Raw genomic sequence first — 6,000 nt, 5'->3', positions numbered from 1 at the left:
CAACATTCCTCTACTGTCAGCCACTAAGCGTCTCTATTGGAGCAGTTGGGGGTTCAGTGCCTTGCTTAATGGCACCTCGATAGCTGCTGATGAGGGAAGGGAGAATATTCCTCGTTCACTTTTCCTACTCAGATTTTCCCTGCCAGTCGCGGGATTCAGGCACAAAGCCCGATTCTCTAAAGGCCAAGTTATACCTGCATCGAATTGCCGCCATAGCTACATAGGTATCTACAGCGGTGCAAGCATTTATAGTTCTGCATTGGTGATTCTGTGCCCACCGAAACACTAGATGGCAGTGTGGCACTTTAGCATGGAAGTAATAACAGAAGAAGCAGTAATGTGTTATATCTCTATGTGTTCACATTCTTTGAAACTGGTGTTCTAGAATATTTTTCACCACAAATTCAATGACATTTGGTAGTCTTTATAATTCGGAGATGAGGCGTCCTACAGTTGAACATATTTACAAATCTTGTCAGCTTGTCTCTCTTCGATCTGCTCCGTTGTCTACGCTATCGGCGGACATCAACCGGATACAGGTAGGAGGAAATACGAAGTAAGAGGAAGTTCTGGGGACTGCCCATTGGACCGATAGCCCATTTGTCCAACAGCCCGTTATCCCGGAGGTGGTTGGGTTGAGGCATGGGGTCACTGAGGTTAGGGTTAGAGCAAGCTGACGGTCAAGGCTGTCAGAAGCCACGGTTGTGGATGGAGCCAAGCATGGAGTTTTCGGACTATTGGGGTTTCGGAACAATGGCATGGCACCGGACGTTCTTGCGGTCTGTCTTACATTTTTGGAGAGGTGCGGTGGTAGCTTCCGCGGGCTATGCTGTAGTTATGGTGTAGGTTCAACGCAGAAGCATAAATTACCCTTTACATTTAAGCCACTGTCGCCCCCAGTACAAACAGAAGTGAACAGGATGACCCTGGTATACTCACAGTTCACCTTCATCTGATAGCCAGCAGACTTGATGGAGGATCCCCCCTCTGACACCACACACTGGTACGGTCCTCCGTCCGACTGCAGCAGAGGGCTGAAGGTCAGCATGGTGTTGTGGGCGGAGAGAGAGACTCTTTTGGACGCAGGTAGCGGGAGGCCATTTTTGAGCCATGAGATGGAGGCCGGGTTCTGTGAGCCGACACACTGCAGAGAGAAAGGCTTACCTGCCAGCGGCGGAGCCTGGGAGGCCGGACGCACAGAGATGGGATCTGAGGAGAGAGAAGGAAAACGATCAACTGAAGAGTGAAGATCTGATTAGCTGCTTGTTCCTCCCACCCATTTATTTTTAAAGCTGCACTAGACAAGATTTTAATGTAAAAATCCACCCGTCTCATCAGCCTAAATCTTGAAGTGGGGCTGCAACAGAGAAGAGCGTCTCATCCCCACTGATTGAGACGTCGTAGATTCATCCTATCCTCCCAAATTAAATTCTAGTGTTGGTACGATCACTGGTGGGAAATCTTCTGTCTCTGGTGGGTTGGCCGGTGCGGTCGCCCGGTCTGGGTCCTATCGGGCTTTTGTGGGGGCGGCTTGATCGTGGGGTCCGTGGGGGATGCCCTGTGGGCCGTTTGCGCCGGTGGTGGATGCTGCGTGGGGCGTGGGGTGGGGCTTCGCCGGGTGTCTTGGGGGCCTGGTGGCTGGAGTGCCTGGGGTCTGCGGGGCTGTCGCTGCTGCGCATGGGGGATTCTTTGATGGGCGGGGGTTTGGGGAGTGGAGCAGTCGTTTGGAGTGGAGGTATTGGTTTGTGGCATTGTTGGTGTCTCGGCTGTATTTCTGATCAGTTTGGTGCTGCCCTGGTGGATTGGGGTATCGGTCTCTTTTGGGAGCATGGAGATTTCTTGGTGGTTCCGGACTCTTGAACAGTAGTGTAGCCTACTTGTACCTGTATCTCCATTTTATTGCTTTCTTGTGTTTTGGCACACACTTTTATTTAAAGTTCCATCTGTTTGTAATTGTATCTCTGTTTATGTGTTAGTTGTACCTGTCTACCTTATATATTACCTTTTATGCCTATTTTCTATTATTGCTGCTTTTGCGTTTTATTGTATGTAAAGCACTTTGTAAACATTGTTTTTAGAAAAGTGCTATACAAATAAAGTTATTACTATTATTATTATTATAATATTTTACTGGCTCGTTGCACAAAATAACCATAATACATCAGCAGGGGTTCGCAAGTGTTGGTGATCAATGCCAGTCGCTCCACTGGTGCCTCAATGGTTGCTGAGATTTCAAGCTTTCTAAACCAGCAGTCCGGTCCGTACTCTCTGTTTTGGTGGAAATGCTCCACACCCCCGCTCGCATTCGGATCTTCTTTCAGTTTCACTTGTGCAACCAATGGAAGAACGTACAGTGACCAAATGATTGGCTTTGCAAAACTCTGCAACAAAGCCTAAAAAGCCTCATTCTAAAGCCCCAAAAAAAGCCCAAAGCACCAAAACCCCAGTGAACACTGCTGCAGCATTTCAGAGTCAGCTTAGGACTTCAAGACCGATGCAGACTTGGCCTTGCATTTGTTGGACAGGTAAGCAACCTGTGATGTAGCTAACATTAGCCACACAAGCTAACTAGCTGTTTCATGTTGATTCAACCTTTAATTAAGCTAAAATAAAAATGAAACATCAATAAAACATCACACATTTTTGAGCAATCCAATAAAACCCATCCAATAAAACTGCTTTTCTCTCCCTAACTGATCTCCCATTGGTCACGCTCCAACACCCTGCTTCACAAGGAAATACATCACATGCAAAATGCAGTTTCATTGTTGCTGTGGGTTATTGAGACCACAAGGCCCGCTACACCATGACAAACAAACAATGCAGAATCCCCAATAAAATAATACAAAATCTGTCCAGCTGGACATCAGACTCACCAATGACAGTGAGGATCTTGGTGGAGTTGATAGTGGCTCCAGATGCGGTGTTCTTGGCCTTGCAGGTTAAAGGTTCACTGCCAGAACCGTCGCCAATACTGATGACCAGCTGGCTGGCGACCTTAGGCTTTTCCCCCTTGTGGAAAACTGGTAACTGGATTTGGTCGCCGTGGAAAGTTTTGCCGTTGAAGGTCCAGGTGTAGTCGCAGGACGGAGTGCAGGTGACGTAGCAGGTGAACGTGTACTTTCCTCCCATCGTCACTGTGCTGGGGCCAGTGATGGAAATGCCAGATAACCCTGAAGCAGGAGTTTAATAAAGTCAGTCTGAATGCATTGTGTAAAGTGGACATGGTTGCAGCAGAACATTAATAATAATATAATAATAAACTTTATTTATAGAGAACTTTTCAAAACCAAAGTTACAAAGTTCTTCACAACAAGGAGGAAGTGCAAGAAATAAAACATGTAGTGCAAAATAAAAACTTAAGTATTTTAAATATTAAAATTCAACTTCAACAACTGAATAATCTTTTGGCTAATGAAACTCTTTCAAACTCACTGCATTAATGGTGATGAAGCTAAAGTAAGACAAGGAGAGGAGAGGAGACAAAGAGAGGAGACAAGGAGAGGAGGAGAGGAAAGGAGAGGAGAGGAGACAAGGAGAGGAGAGGAGACAAGGAGAGAGGAGGAGCTTATAAATTCGAGTTTTATTTATTGAACGTGTTAATTGCAGGTAATTTCTTCCACTTACTTGCCACCCATAACTGCAGAGTTTTGGTGATGAAGAGATGTGACACGCTGTCCTGAGCCTCGCAGATCAGCGTTTCAAAGTTGGCGGTTTCAGGCGGCGTGAGTGACGTGGTGTTTCCTCGAGCCGTGGCGAGCGTCTCTCCCTCCCACACCACGCTCCAGGTGAAGCTGCAGGAGGGGAAGCAGTCAGCCGAGCAGACGAACTCCGATTCCACTCCGATGATCAGCATGGGCGGACCGCTGATCTTTATATTCGATGGTCCGGCTGAAAGAGACAGGAGCGCTCATAAAAAAATTTAAAAAAACTCAGGAATTTGAACTCACCTTGGCCTCGTTCACACTGCAGGACTTCATGCTCAGTTCTGAATTCCTGCTCATATCTGATTTTTTTTTTGGTTGACTGTTTAGATCTTTTCTAGGATGAAACCCAAATCTGATACCAACATGAACTGACAGCCGTGTGGAAAAGACACACACACATGCTCAGTGTTGCATTGACAAAACACATCACATCTGTTTCTGTAACTACTTCTCTGGCTTTCCAACACATCACATTACAGTCTGGGTTTTTGAGTTTTGACTGAATTCATGCATCTACCCAAATGCTTATCAATTGTCTATTTGTGTTGTTTTCCATTGCTGTATATTTTTGTCTTCCATGCAAACGCTGCTCAGCCAAACTGCTGTGGGCTTCAAATTATGACAACTTTAAGGAAAATGATGTAGAATTTGCTCATTTTCAGGCAACGCTGACAAATTTAGCTTTCAACGTTAAAAAAAACACAAGATTTCATGTAGGTTGCATGCTTCTGGATTCAGTTTTGTAGCACATATCCATGCAGTCCACATCAAAATTGAAAAAATGCGACTCCCTGCAGCTTTTTGCTGTTCACACTGATTAGAAAACATCAGATCTGAGTCACATGTGATGGGAAAATCAGATTTCAGGTTTCAGCCGCAGTGTGAACGGAGCCGGACGGCTGCGTTACCTGTCACTTGCAGCGTCTTTTGGACAGAGGCTGATTTGCGTGTGGTGGGGTTCTCCACGGTGCAGGTCAGGACTTGCGGCGGCTCTCGTTCCTTCAGCAGCAGGCTGAGCCGCGGCCCGTGGGAGGTGAGGCCGCCCCGGGTCCAGGTGAACCGGCAGGCGGGCGAGCAGCTGGCCCAGCACCGGAACTCGTACGGGACGCCCACCGTCACCGTGTCGACCCCGCTGATCACCGCTGAGGACGGCCCGTCTGCACAGGAGCCAAGCAGGACTCTTTCAAACAGACTGAAGCACTTTGTAAATAACGTAACACTTCTGTGCTTTGCATTTAATTTTTGTTCTGGTTATGTTTTACCTGCTTTTAATTATTTCATTTTTTTTAATCATTTTTTCCCCTGGCACTTTGAGATTTCCTTTAATTAAAAGTGTGTTATAAAAAATATATTATTATCTAATAATATATTATACATAATATACAAATAGATAGAATTTAATATACAAATAGACAAATATAAACAAATAGATAACAATAATAATAATACCAATAATAATTCAGTCAATTAATTTGTAGATTTTATTCAAACAAGTGGAAATCTTTGCCATTAAAAAAGTTTTTTGCATCCAGTTCATAAGGAAGTTGTTGAGAATGAAGACTCTATCACTTTTATGTGAATTGCATTTTCAATTTACATTTTGAATCAAGTGAACGAAAACAAATGGACCTCAGGTTTTAGTTGTAGCATGGACTTTTTTGAAGTACAGTGCAAAAATATTATAACATGCATTACATATATACATACATTAATCAGAGAAGTGCAAAACAAGGTTGTCCTTTTAAAATTATTGATTACCAAGCGTGCTGATGACTGACAAAAATGTTTTAAAAAAAGGAAATATATTCTTATGTGTAAGAAAAGTAACTAAAAGGCTCTTACATGGCGCTTTCAGCACGGCTGCTCCCTGCTGTCCCTCACTGGCAAAAACTCCTGTGGTTTGAAAAAAGAAACAAATGGAGAATAAATGAACATCATTCATTTTCTGGCAGTTCATCTCACGTGACAAACATAAACATGACACCAAGTCGTTTAATTTGAGTTTTCTGTGTTTATTTGATTTTGCATGCCTTCTTTTTTTTTTTTTTTTTTCTTTCTTGCTTTTATCACTATATATCACTATATTGTTTTCATTTTATGGTAATTAGGTGAGATACTATTTTTATTTTTTCCTCACCTGCACAATCTGTTTAGCTGCATGTTGTGTCTATTTGTTATTTCCTTTGTGCGAAATAAACTAAACTATCGGTATGACAAAAAAACTGAAATAATCAGCATCTAATACTTGAAAATACAAAATAAGTGCAGTGCAGTTAACATAATAACACCACAA

Source organism: Centroberyx affinis, unplaced genomic scaffold, assembly GCF_046629955.1.
Source record: "Centroberyx affinis isolate AG114_WGS23_722 - 3 ecotype Tasmania unplaced genomic scaffold, CSIRO-AGI_Caff_v1 ptg004310l_1, whole genome shotgun sequence".
Classification (NCBI taxonomy): Eukaryota; Metazoa; Chordata; class Actinopteri; order Beryciformes; family Berycidae; genus Centroberyx; species Centroberyx affinis.
The sequence above is the reverse complement of the archived record's forward strand: the minus strand, read 5'-3'. Positions refer to the sequence as shown.